This window comes from Fukomys damarensis, unplaced genomic scaffold (genome assembly GCF_012274545.1).
Source record: "Fukomys damarensis isolate Sample0158 unplaced genomic scaffold, DMR_v1.0_HiC HiC_scaffold_39, whole genome shotgun sequence".
Taxonomy (NCBI): Eukaryota; Metazoa; Chordata; class Mammalia; order Rodentia; family Bathyergidae; genus Fukomys; species Fukomys damarensis.
In genome coordinates this window covers 114455538-114462827 of record NW_022900951.1, presented here as the reverse complement: position 1 = coordinate 114462827, position 7290 = coordinate 114455538, and positions in this window count along the sequence as shown.

The following is a 7290-nucleotide window of genomic DNA, read 5'->3' as shown; positions in this document are numbered from 1 at the left end:
ATGTATATTCTGGAGGAAGGGACAGGAAGATTTATTGTACAGACCTAAGAAACCCTGACATTCGAGTGCTCATTTGTGAAGAAAAAGCACCAGTTCTTAAGGTATGTTTTAGCTTTACAATTAAGGTTGTTATATGGTTAGCCAAGTATAGTAAAATCTGTAGGTGAGGCTTGCAAAAAAAAAAAAAAAAAGGTGTTTTAAAAAAAAGAAAGAAAAGCTGCTGATCCCATCACATACAGAAAGCAGAGAGAAGGGATTAACCAGCTATAAGAATATGCCCTTCCAGGGCACTCTCCCAGTGACCCACCTCCAACCAGATCCCGTCTCCTACGAGATGTGGGAGGCTGTGAACTTGTAAATGAATTAATCTTCTGATGAATGTCTCATCCCCATGATCGAATCATCTGTCAATAGCTCTGTTTCTAAACCCATAAAAAGTTCAGTTTACATTCTAGATCTAAAGTATAACAGTGACTTTAAGCTACGTGGATCACAGACATCAAGAATTAAGTGGGAAATCATGAATGAGCATCTCATGGAGACACCACTATGTGAAAGGAGCTATAGGAGATATATTCCTAATGAGCAGGTTCTTAGAATTTATAAAACTATATCATGAGTGAAAAAGTTGATGTTTGAAATCTATGATATTTAGAATAATCCTCTGCCTGAAGCACTGGTTAAGTAACATCTTTTATATGCTTTTCACCCCTTTTGTTCAAGTTTGTGGTTGATTGTTGAATTTCCACATGAAGTAAGTTGGGAATGATAAAAAGCAGAAAGCACTGACTTTCCCTTCTCCTGAAGCAATTTATCAGGTTGTACTCTGAAGTTAGGGGAGTGGAAGCATATTAAGTTGAATAAGGTTTGGAACATTGATATTACATTGATCTGGATGCTCTAGTAACTAAAAGTCACTGGACGACATTTTTGTTACCTAAAAATGATCTCAAGAGCAATGGACTCTAGGTAGAGGGGAACAGAACACTGAAGAAGAAAATTTAGTAGTGAGAAATGGTCAAAGAACTTGCTCCAGTTTCCACTGAGACCAAGTCACTAAATAAAAAGATTACATGCAGTTATAAGACACAACTTAAAAGACATAGATATTTCTTTGAAAAGATACACTAGAAAAATCTATCTTAGGATCTGCTACTTTAAGTACCAAATTATAAAATAACATCGGGTCTAAAAAGGAAAAAGGTGTAAAAAGTGCAAGCGTACTTGTATCAGCGTGTAATTGCAGTATTTGAATGCTTGACATGTTTCCCATTTCTTTCCTTTTTTTTTTTTCCTGGTAGCAGAGCCACCACTTGTTTCTTTTAGAAACTCATTTGACTTTGAATGGGATGCAACTACTTTGGACCACTATATGAGTGAGTACATGATGCATGATTGGCCACAGCATATAATTTCCTTATTCATTATGGTTGTCTCAAAAATGGACACATGTCCCAAGATGGACCAATCACAGTCCTTTCTGTGACATTTGCTAAAATTGTGAAAATAAATATTCCTTTCAGTGGAATCAAGGGCTATGAAGCCTATGTAAGTATAGAAGTTCTGGTCAACAAATAAAAAGATTCAGTCTGAGGTAAGCAAAAGAACAAAGAACTGCGAGAGAACAGTATAATTTTGATGAAACAATTTTTTCTATGACTACAGCACTTCCTCAAACTGGGACTTTGCAATCAAGAATAAATTAATATCCGTATAATATAGTGTGCATTTAAGAAATATTTGTATAAATGATACATACATTCCCTTTTTAGTGGTTAAGCTAGTTTGCATTGGGTTTTTGTCACTTTCACCTACAAATAATCTTGACTGACAGTGTTTCAATTTGAACATAATTATTTTAGTGAAGAATACACTAATTTAGTCATTTGGAGCTAGGAAAATACAACTACTGTATTGTTTACTTATTACCTATTTTATTTCTTTATCTGCAAAGAATTTCACCCTATTTTCTTTCAAGAAAATTTGGAGAAAACGTGACTCCGATCTGCCCTTTTAGAACACTGCTCATAACTAGGATCAGATCTTCAGCAGTGAATATATAGTCTCTCACTTTTGAAGTTACACAAGAACATAAATTCCCTTATTGTTTTGTTTTGATAGGTGATTTTTGTTGTTAATGTTGCTATTTTGTGAGTCACAAGTGATGTAACTAAAAAACAAACCTACATGCAGTGGTGAAACACCTCTAGGGAGTATATCATAATCTCAGGGATGAGAGAACTGGGAGGAGTAATGTGTACCTGGAAACTAATTAGGGCTTTATTTAGATACCTGATTTTTATTTCAGTAATGACAGCTTATGTTTCATGTAATAGAAAATGAAGAATAAAAAGAAGGTTAAAAACCTAGCTTGCAAATACAAGCAATACCAAAATAGAAATCAAGTCAAATGAGTCAAAACACAACTCTAAGTAAAAAATTGATTTATAAAAAGTAGAAAAGATAAGCACACCAACTGCAATGAGAAAACTACAAAAATTATTAACTGATGATGTTCATAAAATTTGTTTGGCACAGAAGGATCTATAACATGCAAGAAAAAACCTTAATGTTTATTTAAATCCTTCAAAAGTTAAAATTTTCTGCGTCACTGACCTTATTTACAGTGACAACATGACTATAATTTTAAGATACGACAATGATAATAGGAAAATAAAATCACTGGTCAATTTCATGACTTGTGAATTGCTTCAGAAATGCCAGGAAGTTAAATATTTGAAAATGTACTAGTATCATTCTCAGATTAACAGTTAGCAGGAAAAATCATGCTATCTCACCTCCTTGGTTGTCTAAGTAAATCATCTTTTAAACAAACAAGGTTTATGGAAACCTCACTTATTATAGTAAAATACTACTTGTGCATTTATTGATTTTTGAGGAATATATATAGTCTTGTAATCATTACAACAATCAAAATGTAGAATTTCTATTCTATTATTCCCTACAGCATTTTTGTGGCATTAAAATTCATCATGACCCCACTTCATCACTGTCCATTTCTCTCCCTACTACATCCAAGTCAGTCCTAGGCACCTACTCTTCTGTAAAATTTTATATCCCATTACTAGTGTGTGAAAATTCTATTTGTCATCTTCCAATTATTTTTTAAATTTTAACCATTTGATGGTATGTCGTAACATCTCCTTCTGGTTTTAATTGCCATTTTCTTAGCGACTAACAGTGCTGCACATCTTTTTGTGTGCTTACTGGTCATTCACATCTCTTTTTTTTGCCAATTTTAATTTTTTAAGCTTCTGTGGTGTGAAAAACTATAATAGTACATAAGATCCTAATGAAATAATTGACAATGTGAAATAGGAAGAAAGGGGCTAAAGGCGTAAGGAAAGTGGGAAGGGTAGGGAAAAGGAAATAAGAGAAAAGAAAAAAAATGAGAAAAAGAAAAAATGGAAATAAAATGTTTGAAAATAGGGAGGGGAGAAGGGGGTGAAGGGAGGGCGGGGACAAGGGGAAAAAATGAGAACCAAGACCTGTCATGTAAAGGTACAAAATCCCAATGATGAATGTAACTGTATTGTATACCTAAAATGTACCAATAAACTCAATTAATGAATAATAAAATATCATTAGCGTATGTTTATGATGCTTCTTAAATACATTCATTCATGAGGATTTGGAACATATACGTATCACACTTTGATCCTCTTGGCTTCAGCTTCCTGCCCCTACCTCCCATCTATCCCCATCCCCAAGGCCCCTGCCGGTCTCAATGCAGTCTACATCCTGCTGTAGAGTTGTGAGAGCTCTTTATCATAGAAACAAGTGTTTTATCAGCATATTTTGTAACTATTTTTGTAAATCTAAGACTTACCTCTTCATTCTCTTAACCATGTATTTTAAAGAACAATACTTCTACATTTTAATGAAGTCCAATTTACAAATTTTCTTACATGGTTTCTTGTACTTTGTGTTCTGTATAAGAAATCTTTGCCTAACCAAAGGTCATGATGATTTTATTTTCTGTCTTTTTCTGGAAATTTTATATGTTTAGAACTTAGATTCGGGTCTGTGATTCAATTCAAGTCAATTTTTGTGTGTACTCTGAGAAAAGCATCAGGCACATTGTTTCTGCTTCCAATTGTTTCAGCACAATTTGTTTAAAAGATTGTCCTTTCGCCTCTGAATTGCCTTTGCACCTTTGTCAAAAATCAATTGGCTATGTATGTATGAGTCTATTTTTAAAGTCTATTTTTCCTTGGACAAAAGGATATGTCTTTCAGTTGACAAAAGGATACATCTATCCTTCTATCAATGCTACAATGTTTTGATTACTGTAGCAGTATTGTAAGTTTTGAGATACAGAAGTTACATTCTCTAACTTTTTGCTTATTGAAAAAAGTTTTAGTTATTCAAGGCCCCTTGAATATTTCTGTATTTAATTAAAATAATCTTGTCAATCATTATCCCCCAAACCCTCAGTGGGTTCCTAAATCAATTCTAATATATATTACATATTTATATATTTAATAATTATAAATTATATATCTAATATATATATAGATTACTGATAAAATTGAAAATAGATCATTTTGTCTCATTTCCATAATATGACTGTGTCTACACCTATATAACTACCTATCATATAATCTATTTTTATTTATGTGTCAGTAGCCAGTATCATACTAACTGAAATGCAAGAGGTATTTCAAAGCTAATGATGACCACTGCTAATCACTAGCAATGAGCACCATTTTGGCAAAAATGACATAATTCTTAAGAACACTGGTTTTGACTTCTGAATTTGTGGGTTCAAATCTAGACTCAAGGCTTGCTATCAGTGAAATTTAAAGCAAACATTATAATTTATTTTGTTCTTAGATTCACATCTGAAAAAGTAGGATGATAATTTTCACCTACTCCTAAGATTATTTTGAGAGCTATGCTACACAATGTGTGTAAAATGCTTAACAAATTACCTAACACTTTCTAAGTATTTAATAAAATTACGTTTCAGTGTTGTCACAGTTGAAATCTCTAGATAATGTAATGATAAATAAGTAAAAGATATAAATTTAGAAAATAAAAACTAATCTTTCCCTGAAATACTCCCCTGTATTGGCTCCCGTGACACCATACACACTTGGTTGTCCTTTGACCTCACAGACCATTCCTTCATGTTTACAAACTGGGTTTTCCTGATTTTCATGATATATACACATTGGAGCACCCAGGGCTCAGACTTTGAGGTCTCCATACAATCAACTGTACTATAATCTCAGCCACCCCAGTACCTTTCATTTCCACCTACAAATGAATGAGTTCTAAATTAATGTCTCTAGCTCAGAAATGAAGCATATTCAGCTACTTCCATGACATCCTCATTTGGGTGCCTAGTTGGAAACTTATGCTTAAAATGTACAGGTAGAATTATTGACTCCTTTTCTGTACTAATGCCAGTGCTTTCCTAGACTTCTACACCTGCATAAATGGCTAGGCCAACACCTCAGTTTTCCAGGCCTCAAACAAAAATTGCAGTTCATTCTACTCTTAATCTATCCCATGAACAACTATCATAATTTACAAGTGATTAAGACACAATATGTATATGTATCAATTTCCCAAGGTAAATGTTATTACCCCATATCGCAAACATATACTAATAATGCATAATAATAGTATACATAAATGGCCAGTCTGTATACTTCCCATTATTTATCACACTAACATCATAATCTTTTGCCTAAACTACATTACTGTACCTACTAACTTTCATGCTTCTGTCTTTCCCATAAATCTGTTTCTCCACTAGTCTGCAAATCATTAAAAATTTAAGTTGGAGGTGGGCGTGCAGACTGGTGCAACCACTATGGAAATCAATATGGAGATACCTCAAAGAACTAGGATTAGAGGTTCCATTTGACCCAGCTATCCCTCTGCTGGATATCTTTCCAAAATAATTAAAACAATCATATCACAGTGATATATGTGCACCTATTTTTATAGTGGCACAGTTTGTAATAGCTAAAAGTTGGAAACAGCCCAATTGCCCATCAGTTGGAGACTGGATAAAGAAGATGTGGTTTTTCTATAAAATGGAATATTACTCAACCATAAAGAATGAGAAATTAGATTCATTCATAGGAAAATGGATACATATTGAGGATATACTCCTAAGTGAAATAAATAAGTCACACATGTATAAATGCCAAATAGTTTCTCTGGCATGAAAAACTATAATAGTACATAAGAGTCTAATGGTATAATTGACAATGTGAAATAGGAAGAAAAGGGCTAAAGGTGTAGGGGAAGTGGGTAGAGTAGGGGAAAGGTAATAAGAGAAAAATATGAGAAAATGAAAAAATGGAAATAAAATATTTGTAAATAGGGAAGGGAGGAGGAGGGTGAAGGGAGGGCAGTGATAAGGGAAAAAATGAGAACCAAGACCTGTCATGTAAAGGTACAAGATCCCAATGATGAATGCAACTGTACTGTATACCTAAAATGTACCAATAACCAATAAATAAGGGAAAAAATGAGAACCAAGACCTGTCATGTAAAGGTACAAGATCCCAATGATGAATGCAACTGTACTGTATACCTAAAATGTACCAATAAACTCAATGAGAAAAAAAATTTAAATTGGATTTGGTCTCTTTTTTCATTACAATTGCTTAATAGTTTTGCATCTCACTCAGAGTAAAAAAGAAAATTCTACAAGGTTATGCACATTCTACTTCCACCACGAATTCTGTGACTTTATCTCCTACTACAGTAAGTCCCGAGTTTACTAACGACTTCCCTTTTGGGGGCACATTTCTACATCTGATTCCTTTGTAAATCTGACAAAGTGAGTCTTATATACCTTAGATACAAACATATGATGTAAAGCATAAAAACACAAACATACACGAATACTGTAGATAAACTATTTTTACTTTTACAGTTGCCTTAAACGTGAGTAGCTTCCATGATTTGTTTCCCAACTTGAATGTTAGTGAGTAGGGGACTTACCATACTCACCGTCTTGTTCGTTTTGGCACAGGGAGCAATGACCACATTGCTATTTCTGAAAAATGTCTCACTGAAGTCTTCTTCAGATCAGCACTTTTCACGTGCTTTCCTTTCTATTTGGAACATCGTTTATTCAGCAGTAGGTATTTCCCTGCCTTAATCCCTAACTTCCTTCAAGCCTTTTGTCACATATCATCCTTATCAGACCATTCTTCCCAAATTACCCACACTAAATAAAATTGCAATCTTTCTCTGTAATCATCACTTTATACTTTCTTCCCATGTTTCATTATTTAATAA